Here is a 13,722-nt window from a genome sequence, read left to right as displayed (position 1 = left end):
GCTCCCCGTGGAGATTCGGACCCTCACCACCCTTCAGGCTTTCCGCAAAGCCCTTAAAACCTGGCTGTTCCGACAGGCCTGGGGCTGACGAGTTCCCGTCCCCGCTCGAATTGTGTGGTTGTTGATTGTTTTTAAATTGTTGTAGTTGTTTGTCCGTTGTTTTTCCTCCTGTTTGTATCCCCCCCCCTTACTTTGGTTTGTGAGCCGCCCTGAGTCCCTCTGGGAATAGGGCGGCATAGAAATGCAATAAATCAAATCAAATCAAGAGACAGGAGCACAGACTGGTTTAATGGTCAGGGAAAAGTCCCTTCTGGGAAATTTTTGCAAATTTTTGTATGCTGGTTCAAGGAAAAGGAACTCTGCATGCAAGCCCAACTTGCATGCTTGCCAAATAAGCATTTCTATACGTGAAAGGCTACTAATAGAGAGACAGTTTGGTGTTGTGGTGAAGCTATTGGCCTAGAAACCAGGAGTTTGTGAGTTCTAATCTGGCCTCAGGTGTGAAAGCTGGCTGGGTGACCCTGGGCCAGTCATTCTCTTTCAGCCCAACCCACCTGACAGGATTGTTGTCGTGGGGGAAAATAGGAGGAGGAAGGAGTATTAGGTAGGTTCGTTATCTTGAATTATTCATTATTCAATTATATCAAAGATAGGATAAAAATCTAATAAACAAATAGTTACACAGTCCAAGACTTCCCTTGGGTAGCTCTTTCAAAAAAATGTATCTGAGTTCATTCATATTTTGGTCCAGGAGTCTACTCTGTATCTCCATAAAATTTTATTTGATTCTTTATTTATTAAATTTGTTTGCTGCCCAGCTTTTTGTGACTTTTCTAAGAGAGAACCATTCTGCCAATTAAGGAATGGCTATACTAGGCCAAAGGACGCGGTGCCTCAGACGCTGAGCTTCTCGATCAGAAAGATCGGCAGTTAGGCAGTTAGAATCCCTAGTGCCGTGAAATGGAGTGAGCTCCTGTTACTTCTCCCAGCTTCTGCCAACCTAGCAGTTCGAAAGCACGTAAAAATGCAAGTAGAAAAATAGGAACCACTTTGGTGGGAAGGCAACAGCATTCCGTGCGCCTTTGGCGTTGAGTCATGCCGGCCACATGACCACGGAGATGTCTTGTCTTCAGTCAACGCTGGCTCTTCAGCTTTGAAATTGAGTTAAACACCGCCCCCTAGAGTCAGGAACATATGTGCGAGGGGAACCTGTAGAGACACAGCAGAAAGATCTGGTTCCACATTGGAAGGACACCTGGCCAGAATAATAACAATAACTCCCTTAGAGAGGCATTGGCAGCCTCTTTTGGAGATGGCTAGATCAGGTCCGCAGAAACATTTAAATATTTTGAGGCTAGGACATCCCACTTGAGAACCACAGATCCTGTTTCTTTCTTCATTTTAAATTTCTTTATTGGGATGAATATGTCAAAACATTGAAAGGAGGGTTTTGGGGTGCTTTTGGGCTAAATCTGGGCCTTCCCACCAGATAAAAGAAAATTGAAGAGTGTAGATTACTATGAAATTAAAGCAAGTGATGCTTAAAATTTCTTGGAGGAAAATAGCTACAATCTTATTTGTAAACATGTTGCAGAGTTCTTTATCTAGAATGCATTGGTCTAAAGTGAGGCGTGTCCTTTCTGCATATTCAGAGGTTGTCCTCTTCAGTGTAATCAATCAATCAGAATAGAGCTGGAAGGGACCTTGGAGGTCTTCTAGTCCAGCCCCCTGCTCAAGCAGGAGGCCCCTTAGTTGTTACTACAACTTTGGGGACCCTGAAACTGTAAATTAAATTAAATTTGCAATTTTTTAAAAAAGCACTTGTGCTCTGTGTCGACTGACATGTTTATAATTTCTGAGGAAACTTTCCTTCCAACAAAAGAGAAGAGAAAACTTTCCATGTCACCTTCTCTATTGTTTCACATAACCTGAGCCATCTATTAAGTGGTCTTTATGTCTAGCCTTCTACATTTATTGCAAAATAAAAGCAGCTGAATTAAATGGTTAGTTAGGTTCACAACACTGATTATCTAAGCTTCAGTTCTGTGCCCACTATTAAATGCTATTATAGATTTATTTCTGAGTAAAGTTTCATACTGTACACGTCTCTCCAAATTGAAATAAGAGTGGCCCTTATTTTATGGGTACAATAACTCTTACCAGAAGAGGGCGCCCTCCCCTGTCAAAGTTGGTAATGATTGTCATTGCTTCCGTAAAACAGGAAAGACAAGTCTTTTTCCAGCCTGCCTTCTCGGTTTTGGACTTTGTGTTATAAATCTTGCACAGGACTCCCAAAATTATATACTACGAGGACGATCCGAATCTCGTCCTTATAGCATATCAACGTTTAAGAGGTTTTGGGAATGTCATCCAAATGTAGGTGTAGTACTAGTTTTCACCAGCAGAGGGCGAAAACCATCTTTTTCTGTCTGGCTTGTTGCACTGCAGAATAAGTAAAACAAGATAAAAAGAAACTATATATTGTTAACCAAGATAATCACACAATAATTCACAATAGAGAAGACGAAAAACCCAGAAAATGCATATAAATTTGGTGCTGAATCAAAATGGACGAAAGGTATGTTAAACTTTTTTTGCCGGCTTCTCTCTATAATGGTTCCTGAGGCTTTTTTTTTCCATGGAGACTTTAACGTCATCATTTTTGAATTCTAGTAGGCCCATGATGGCGAACCTATGGCACGCGTGCTACAGGTGACGCTGGCCAGCTGACTTCGGCCTTCTTTTCTGCTTTTCACCCTCCAGAGGCTTCCTTGAAGCCTCTGGAGCGCGAAAAACTGGCCCTATGGGCATACTGGAAATTCAGGAACGGACTTCCGGTTTGCTCATAGGGCCATTTTTCGTGCTCCTAGAAAGCCTCTGGAGCCTGAGGAGGGTGAAAAACAGGTCCATCACGTGCCAAAAAATGGGGGGGTTGTGAACATAATATGGGTGTGGGCATGCTCACACACCCCGCCCTGCGCTCCCCTCGCTTTTGGCATGCGATGGGAAAAAGGTTAGCCATCACTGTAGTAGGCAGATTCCCCAGTGCAGGACTGCAACATTTACGTATGAGGAACAGATTTCTGTTCATTGGATCACCAATTATAATTATTGTGGTACAGTGCATTATTTAGGTCATCTCAGACATTATAAATTAGACCAGACTGTTTCAGACTGACCCATTTTTTTAAAAAAATAAAAATAAAATTTTTATTTTATGTTTTTAAGAATGGGGACCAATCATTGTTATTCTTCAGTTGGCCACCTTAATGTAATCGGAAATTGTTACAGCACTCATACATAACCTACACTGAATGTCTACGCCAGTGGTGGGTTTCAATGTATTTTACTACCGGTTCGCTTGTGCTCGTCTGGAGGCTCCGTCCACCCACCGCCTGCCCACCACCACCAACTACTGGTTTGCCCGATCCAGGGCAAACCAGCAGAAACCCACCTCTGGTCTATGCTACCTTGATATCCTTAGCCAAGTATGCAGGATCCACACACTGAGCTAAGTCAAGGTGTAATAGTGGTGGGATTGAAATAAATTAACAACCAGTTCTCTGTCCTAATGACCAGCTGGGTAGGTGTGGTTCAGTGGTTATGTGACTGGGTGGGCGTGGCCAACTCAACGTCACTCACATCGATGGGCGCTTCGCCTTAGCTGTTACAATGTAGTAAGGGTTAACCGGAGAGGCAGTTTCTGTAAACAAGGCAATAAAGATTAAACAACCCCAGAATGTTTCCTTCCTGCCTTCCTTACAGGATTAGCCCTGTGAAGTGGGGAAAAAACAAAAGGAGATTCTTCCAACAACTGGTTCTCTGAACTGCTTAGAAAGTTAACAAACGGTTCTCCCGAATTGGTGCAAACTGGCTGAATCCCACCACTGGATAGTGTGTGTGTATTCGGAGCATAACATAACTTAATATGTGTACCCATTAGACACTTTGGGTCACAGTATGCTGCAGCTGCCAAAACAACCAATGCAATCCTAGGCTGCATCAACAGAGGGGTGATATCAAGGCCATGTGAGATGTTAGTATCCCTTTATACTGCCACACTTGAAATACTGAGTTCAGTTTTAGTCACCACGATACAAAAAAAGATATTGAGACACAGGAAGAGTGCAGAGAAAAGCAATAAAGAGAATGAGGGGGCTGGAAGCTAAAACATATGATGAATGGTTGCAGGAACTGGGTATGTGACAGACGAGGAGTGATATGATAGCAGTTCTCCAATATTTGAGGGTGTCACAGAGATATGGGGGTCATCCTATTCTCCAAAGCACCTGAGGGCAGGATGAGAAATAACGGATGGAAGCTTATCAAAAAGAGATCCAACCTAGAAGTAAGGAGAAATTTCCTATCAGTGAGAACAATTAAACAGTGGAACAGCTTGTCTTCAGAAATTGTGGGTGCTCCAACACTGGAGCTTTTAAAAAAGCGATTGGACAGCCATTTGTCCAGAATCATATATAGGGTCTCCTGCTTAAGCAGGGGGTTGGACTAGAAAACCTCCAAGGTCCCTTCTGTCTTATTCTGTTATTCTAATAGCCAGGTCATTTGAAGGACAACCTCTCTCCAATCACATCTAGCCTTTCCCTCCATCAGATCTGCAGGGAAGGTATGTTGCAGGTCCCATACACAAAGTATTGTCATCTAATACATAGAGGCCCCAGGAGGACAGCTTCTCTTTCTGGAAATATCTTAAAACATGGCTTTGCCCTCTGATCTGGGGAACTGTTAACAAGTGGATGCATTGCTAAGGGAATTGAACACATTCTCTCACAGATTTTTAAAATGATCTTTGTTGTTATGTTCGTGGTTATTTTGTTGTATTGTTTTTGTGTTTTTAACTTTGCCTGTTGCTCAGAGTCACATATGTATGAGATGGCAGGCTATACATTTACCAAACAAATAAACAAACAGTTTATGCAACCAAACTTTCTTAATGAACACATCCCTTACCGTGTGATGTGGGAACTGGCTCAGGGCTATTTCCTCACAAGTGATTTGTATCATCCTCTAGCGCCACACAACTATTTTTGTGTCAGTTTCGCAGTAATGAAGACAGGCATTATATTGCCATGAGGGGTGACTGGATCACACTCTAAATCACCATTCAGGAAACTGTTTGGTTTGATAAATGATTCAGGGATGTGATTTACCTATCATGCCAAGCCACAATTATACCATGCATGTTGTATAAACTCAAGTCAATTCTGGCTTGTTTAAACAAAATCCAATTAAGCAAACCATGTTTTGATCAAACTATCCCCATCAACTTTCGCTTCTTTTCTGTCATTATTGTTTTATTTATACCTGGTTTCCACCACCCCACCTGTTTAAACATACTGTACCTGCTGATGTATTCTCCAAAAGTCTATATCTTCTTTTTGACCTTCGATTTGGCCCGTAAAAGTGTTATTCTTTTGGGATTTCGATAACACATCTTTTCTTCATTATTTTGTATCCCTGTGCTGGGGTGGTGATGAAAAATCCCTTTGCTGGCGAATATATGATCTTGTCTAGTAAATAAAATGAAGCATTTATTTGGCAGTGCATGTTCGCTCCTCTGCCAGACAGTTGAATGACTTGAGAAAGGGAGTAGAGGCCTTAGATGGTTGGGAACTGGGAGAGGATCACTGCATTCCTGCTCTTTTCCAGACAATCTGAAGGCTGCAAGATGGTTCCAACAACGTGGCATTTCTTTGTTCTGACGGGCCAGACGTCTTTCTTCCCTTACGCAGATCTGCCCCACTTCATCTGGGAAGAGAGAGATGCCAGCGGCATATGCAAACAGCCACACTTGCAGCTGCATCTTACCTGTGAGGTTGGCAAGTGCCCGATGGGTTCCTGGCAGTAGGTTTTGAGCTAGTCTGCAATTCCACGAAGCCGTAAGATGCTGAAGCTTGGGAAGATGCCCACACCTGGCTGGCGGATTATCTGGCCTCGTTATGTACCAGCTGCATTGCCAAGAGAAGGATGTATTGGGCCTATCATGTTGACTGCGGGAACCATGGAAAACAGGCAAGAAACACACTGCCCGTTGCCAGACTCTCATTTTCCATATTCATACCAGCAAACAATTCGAGCCAGCCTGGAAGTACAAGTAGATCCAATCCAGACCAGACTAAGATGTTCCAGAATCAGCCTGGTCCAGTATTTGAGCATAAGAAGGTCCAGTCTTGTGGTGAATTTTTCCAACTTAACTTGGAAGTATTGGGGATCGAACCTTGAATATCTGCTTGGAAAGTAGAGGCTTTGCCATTGCTCTTACGGTCCCTTTTGCCTTCTAGGCTGGAGGTTTTCCCTCTATCTTTTGATTGAAATTTGTAGCTGGACTCACTTTGTTGAGAAGAAGACTTTTTCCACATGCACTGAGGTGGCACTCACTTCAGGGGTGGGTTCTGGCAGTCACTACTGCCGGTTCACTCATGGGCGTATCCCGGGCGTGCTTGGTGCACAGAGCAATAAAAATTGCTCTGCGCATGTGCAGAAGCAAAAAAACAAGATGGCGGTGCCTACGGTGCCACCTGGAGAACCAGTTTGGGGGCGTGGCCGGCCTGGGTCGGTGCCGGTTCCAGTGACCCAGGCTACCAAACTACAATCAGTTCGGGAGAACCGGTCCGAACTAGTAGGAACCCACCACTGACTCACTTACTGCCTTTGCAATAGTGTCCTTATTCAGAATGGGAATTGATCTTTAGTTCTTATTTCTAAACTGTGAAACGATTGCCTAATTTATGACTTATTTATGCTCGGTTCTTAGTATTGGCAATTCAGTTATTAGTGTTTTACATTAACTTGCACTGGATGTATCAGAAGCAGTCAGCGGCTGCTGCTGTTTTCCAGATGTTTTCTACAGCAGCTTCCATTTCCTTGGCATTTGCTAGGGCTGATGAGAACTGCAGTCCAAAATACCCAGGACCTCTGTCTCTCAGCATTAAATAATCAATTCCCAAAATATACATATTTGGGAAGCATTCCATTGTACTATAGGTAAAGGTAAAGTTTCCCCTTGCACATATGTGCTGGTTGTTCCCAAGTCTAGTGGGCGGTGCTCATCTCTGTTTGAAAGCTGAAGAGCCAGCGCTGTCTGAAGATGTCTCTATGATCACATGGCCACATGACTAAATGTCAAAGGCGCATGGAACGCTATTACCTTCCTACCAAAGGGGGTCCCTATTTTTTCTACTTGCATTTTTACGTGCTTTCGAATTGCTAGGTTGGCAGAAGCTGTGACAAGTAACAGGAGCTCACTCTGTTATGTGGCACTAGGGATTCGAACCGCTGAATTGCTGACCACTGAGCTACCGCGTCCCTTTGAATAGTTCTATAACTTATCGGCTGTCACTCACTCCTTCATTCACTCATTCCATTTGGTGTCAAGTGTAACCATCATTGAATGAAAGGAAACCTGAGCAAGGGGCTGGAAGAACTAAGCTCCTAAGTCCTATCACTTCAGCTCCAATGACTATCACATATTATTGATATTTAGCACAAACTTTATGCTACATAAACCTATATATATGGTATTGGACCTGGGTACTTGAGAGACCGCCTGCTGCCAATTACCTCCAATAGACCTATTAGATCCCACAGATTAGGCCTCCTCCGAATTCCATCTACTGGCCAATGCCGATTGGCTATCACCCGGAGGAGGGCCTTCTCTGTGGCTGCTCCGACCCTCTGGAATGAGCTCCCCGTGGAGATTCGGATCCTCACCAACCTTCAGGCTTTCCGCAAAGCCCTTAAAACCTGGTTGTTCCGACAGGCCTGGGGCTGACGGATTCCCCGCCCCCGCTCGAATTGTGTGGTTGTTGAGTGTTTTTAAATTGTTTGTAGTAGTTGTCCGTTGTTTTTCCCCCTGTTTGTATTCCCCCCCCCTATTTTGGTTTGTGAGCCGCCCTGAGTCCCTCTGGGAATAGGGAGGCATAGAAATGCAAATAAATCAAATAAAATCAAATAAAATCAAATATATATATGCTATATACAGTATGTGAAAAATGCTTAGGACTTCTCAATCACTCTGCCTCCATTTGCAAATCTTATTCTACTTATGTGGTTTATTAAACACTAGACTTGATTATATAAATCTGCTACATAAAATTCACCCAGCCAATTCTGTATTAAAACATCAGCTGCCAAATAAAAGATTATGTGACCCCAGCTTGGGGAACAAATTCATCTTCAGGTGTGAGAGCCATTCACTTAACTCTAATTGCTTTAGACTGGAATAGCAACTATCCTAGCCAGGATCCATAATTTAAAAGAGGGTTGTTGGAATGCAGGATAATATGGAGAGGTCTGAGCTGAACAAGCTATTGGCAGAATCTCTTGAGTCTGTCCGCCATTGCTCAGACCACCCACCAGGCCTGATGCGCTGTGTTGCCAACATGGTTTAACATTGATGGAAAGGCTACGTGTTTTCAAGGAATTGGTTGGCTTTTTTTTTAGTTTGGAGTGTATTACTCACCAATAATATCAACTCTGTATCATCATTATGTGTGTAACTTTATACAGATCAAGAAAACAGGTCTCTCTGCCCTGAGAAGTTTATCATCTTGACATCTAGCGCAACATCAACAGAGGCCGTGGCTAGGATAATTTCCCAAACTGATTAGATGAGCAGGAATCCTATTCCTATCCCAAATGTTCCCATGCATGTTTCTTGGCCAGTTGCATATGTACCCAAAGTGATACATATGAAGGCAAAAGATCTACACCAGTGTTTCTCAACCTTGGCAACTTGAAGATGTCCGGACTTCAACTCCCAGAATTCCCCAGCCAGCATTCGCTGGCTGGGGAATTCTGAGAGTTGAAGTCCAGACATCTTCAAGTTACCAAGGTTGAGAAACACTGATCTACACAGTGAAGGAATTGATTTCAGCCCAAGAATAGATATTTCAACCCAACGTCTTTACAGGCTCCTTATGGTAGGGGCAGAGAGAACCTTTTGGGGTCGGGGGTAATTTTGAGAGCTTTTCATGAGCATCCTCTTAACATGCTGCCATTGGAAACTTACTCTCATAAAATGGTGGCCATGGTGAGCCTATCATAACTCATATTCTATAAGACGAATGAGCATTTCAAGATGTCCTTGACCATGCCGGTTGTTCTGACCTAGCCTTCCCAAGAGCGTGAAGCAAACTCTTTGTCCCAACCAAAGCCTCTTTTATTAATTTACTGTGAATTCTGCTCATTCACATCCAGCAAAATCTTTCAAGGGAGGATTTACAGTCACAGATGTCGTCGGGCTTGGAGAGCTGCCATGTCGATATCTGCAAAACGTGGCAAGGAGTCTCGGAGAGTCACGAATCAATTAAGCGAACTAATTGTCTCCTGCAAACTCCCCTTTCGCTCCTCTTTTATTTCCTCTGGGAGGGCTCATTCATCCTCCACCTGTGGCCTTACTCCCAAGTCGGCCCTTGTCCTTTAGCTGTTCCCTTCGTCTGGCAACTCTGAGCATGTGTACACTGGGAACAGGCTCCAGCTGTTCGTCTGCCTGACTGATGTCTGACTCTGAAGGCAGCTGATACTGGCATACGGCTCTGGCCCCCTCTCTGCCTCCGACACAGAGCCCTCATCAGAGCCTTCCCCAGGCTCCAGAACTGGCCCATGTTCCTCCCCAACCTCCTCACTGTCCGAACCTGCTGCTGGCTACTGGCAGGCCACAACACCAGTGAGTACACATAGTCCTTGACTTACGACTGGTCTCTTAGTGACCGTTGTGACTACATGAAAAAGGGGACTTATCACCTGGATCCAAAGTTTGGATGGTCACCATGGTCACATGACAGCACTTTGGACATCATGTTTCTGGCTGTTTGCAGCATCCCACCCCACTTCACGCGACTGTGTTTTAATTACTTCCAGTTCATCACCAAACCACGCCAGGGTGAACAGTGGGTTCATTTAACAACCTCAAAATTCACTCTTACAAGCTCTGTGCTCACTTAATGACAGTAGCTCCATTACCGTAACTCAAGGACTATCTGTAGCACCTTAGTATAATTCAAAGGCATACAGCTCACTTACAGGCTGTTATTCATACAAAAAGCCTTGCAAATTTACCCAAGTTGTTAGATCATTTCCATGCAGATCTCCTCATACGAGCATTTTGAGGATAGGGACAATGAACGTATCCAGGATTTAGGAACAGAAAGATAATGCAGAGGTTTAAGGGAAGGGTGTGAATGATTTTGGGGGTATAGTGAGATAATTGTATTAAGTAGTGGCCTTCAATTCTTCCTGATTAGGTGGCTCAGTGGCTAAGACACTGAGCATGTCAATCAGAAAAGTCGGCAGTTTGGTGGTTCGAATCCCTAGTACAGGTCTCCTGCGTGAGCAGGGGGTTGGACTAGATGACCTCCAAGATCCCTTCCAACTGTTATTGTTTGCTGTTTTCTTGAGTTGAGAGAAAAATTACTAGCATAAATTGGGCTGCTTCAACTGCTAAGCTTTGGGAACGAAACACAGTAGTGCTTTTCTTACTTTTATTATAACATTTTAAGGGAAGTTGTTAATGTCAACCTCCCCCTTCTCAACAGGAAAAGGAAGTGACAGAAGTGGCAAGTGTTTAGGAAGGAGAAAATAGCCCTTTTTGAGTTGCCTGAGTGACTGATTTCAGGCACAGAAGCCTTTTGCATGGACAACGTGTCTGTTGGACTACTTCTGCACATGGGTTTAGTGTTCTTCTGAAAAGAGTTAGAGCTTTGGTGAGAAATAGCCAAACTAACAGGTCACAGGTCCAGAGTGCTTGTGAGAAGCATCCTGGATCCTGGTTTATTCTGTACCCTTCCTGTACTCTATCAGATGGATTAACAGGCACAGAAAAATGGCACAGGAGGAAACAGGAATAAAAAGATTTTATGAGCAAGCAGCTGCATCCTTGACTAACACTACAAAAGAAGGTGATCCTGGTTCTAACAGGCTGTAGAAGGCAGCATCCAGAGGTAGCCCATGGAGTGTGTAAAATAGTAAGAGTATGCAAAATTGTGCATTTTAAACACACATTGGTTGTTCTTTCAAAAGAACGTTGAATCCATGTTAAAGGATTAAAAGAACAGGACAAAATGCTAAACTTATAATGTGCATGAAGATCCTGCATAAGAGGTGCCAGTGTTAAAATGGTTAATTGTGCCTGGGTTACAGAGGTACAATAATGAACCCTTGCTTTAAAAAACAACAACTCTTGAGTTGGATTAAAAAAAATAATAAGTGTGAGACATGGGAATATCTAATTAAAACAGCCTTCTCCAACCCAATGCCTTCCAGATGTGTGGAGGAAGCCTTAATGAGCTCCTGAATTAAAGGTGGGATATAAATCTAATAAATAAATAAAACTGTCCCAGCTAATGGCTGGTGATAGATCTATCTTCCATAATAAAATCCATGCGTTTGTCGTTGGTTTGGTTAGCACACGCAGTACCACTTTCTACCAGCAGAGGGTGGGTTCACAGGGTACAAAGAACTGTGACTGAGTATTTCTTGCCCATTTTCTTCGCTCTTCCTTCATGCCTGGCTAAGGTTTGTCATTGGTTGGAATTGCAAATACTTGCAGTAAATAAAACCCTGAGCCCTGCTTCAGATGCTGCCTTATATGTTAGCAATAAAAGGAGGCGTAAGCATTTTGCAAAGTCAGTTTATTTCAGTATAAAAATACCAATGCATAATAATAAAAAAAGATCTCTTACAATTTCAGTAGCTGCTTCAGAAATGCACGCAGTTGATAGGTAAAAATAAATATCTCTAGTTTATGCCCACCCTGTTTAAACCGACAGATCTCTTTATTTACAACATAGCTGGTGCAGTTAGTGAGCTTAGCCGAAACCATGGGTTTGTTTGGGGGGGGGACAAAATGGGGAAGCGTGGAAAAACAATGTGTACCAAATTCTTTGAAGGAAGAGTATAATAAAAACAAGAGAAGGTATTAATTCCAAGTCCTGCAAAATATCTTTCAAGCCTCCTGGGATGACATCTTGAAACACAAACAATAAATCACATGTCAGGAATGGAAAATGCTGTACCTTTTCTTGCTAATTCTCACTGAAAGAGAGAAGCTATCTTAATAATGAATCAGACTAGCGTTAAGTCTACGAAAACGATTCCCCCCCCCTCCCCTAGAGCCTGATACAAAACAGAGGCTTCCTCAGGCAATGCAAAACTACGGACAGCATTTCCGGAGCACAGGCTGAATGCAGAAATTACTCTGCGTATCAGATCTGAAGTTGGACACAGATTCCTTTTGCGCACAAACCTCCCCCTGTTTTCCTCCAAGCTTTCTTCATAACTTCAGCCAATTTCTGGAGGAGAAAAGATCTTCTGTTATTGCGATTGCTAAACTATTGGAACTCAGAACTCTTGCCAGGGCCCTGGCAAGGAACTAACCAGGTCATCATGATTTATCTTCTGCTGATTTGGTCTTTGTGGTAGCAAAATTCTTTTTTTATGGGCCAGTGACTGAATAGCTCTACGTGATTTCAGCCAGCCAGCCAAGCTATAATCTGCACAGGAAGCTAAAATAAAGCCATCCCTATTTCTATTTTAAAAGGTTATATAATAAATGATTGTTTATCAGGAATAACTATGAATATAAAACTGCACAAGGTAAAATAAAATATAAACATGATAATTTATAATGAAGATTATAAATATTCTAAAATCTAAATTCAAAGTCCCATTTATTTAATGAATGTGCTATAGGATAGCAATAGTAATTTAGACATATACTGCCCATTGTGCTTTGCAGTATTCTCTGGGTGATTTACAACATAGATGCATTATTTGTATATTCACTCCCAACAGTCTGACTCATTTTACTGACCTCAGAAGTATGGAAGGCTGAGTCAACCTTGAGCCCTGTCGGGATCGAGCTCCAGGCTGTGGGCAGAGTTAGCCTGCAACACTGTACTTTAATCACTGTACCACCAGAGCTCCGAGATGCTCCTTTTTTCTAACATCTGCTTTTATTTTCCATGCTCTGGTTCTGCATTTAGATTATTCTTGGGCACATGGGGATGAAGACAATATTGTGGCCCTGGGAGAAAATATTTAATTCTTGTTGGCCAGTGTGCAGGAATGAATAGACCTAATTGGGTTAGTAGTTCAGGTACTGGCCGAGAAATCAAGAGATGGTGAGTTCTAGCCCTGCTTTGGCTATGAAAGCCACCGGAGTGACTTTGGGCCCATCGCCTTCTCCCAGCCAACTCATCTTACAAGGTTGTTGTTGGGAAATAAGAGACAGGATTATTAAGTAAGTTTGTTACCTTGATTTATATATAAACAGGGTTGGCTAAACGACTGTGACAAAAGAAAACATAGGACTAACAATAATAAGCACCTCTGTGAAATCCCAAAAACATCTGGAGCACCACTTGAACACCACTGGGCATTGACAGCATCCCCATCGGTCAATTGCAAAAGGCAGCACTTACATCCTACAACAATACCTTTGGCACCATCAAACATCAACATCTGTCCTTGGGAAGGACTCGATGGGTGGACATAAATGCCAAAGCCAGTCTAAACATCTGGCTGACATCGGGGACCAACTATGATGATGAAGATGACAACGACGATGTAGCCATTCTCCCCAAGGAGAATCCTTTTGCATTTTCAAACATCAAGCAGCAGGGGGCAGTGTGCTGCTGGATAAACAGGGGTCATTCTGAGATTGCTAATCAACTCTGTTTCAAACAACTGTTTTCACACACACCC

The sequence above is a fragment of the Thamnophis sirtalis genome, unplaced genomic scaffold (assembly GCF_051295495.1).
Source record: "Thamnophis sirtalis isolate CommonGarterSnake01/CBP01778 unplaced genomic scaffold, rThaSir2_p1.2 scaffold_3, whole genome shotgun sequence".
Lineage (NCBI taxonomy): Eukaryota > Metazoa > Chordata > Lepidosauria > Squamata > Natricidae > Thamnophis > Thamnophis sirtalis.
The sequence above is the reverse complement of the archived record's forward strand: the minus strand, read 5'-3'. Positions refer to the sequence as shown.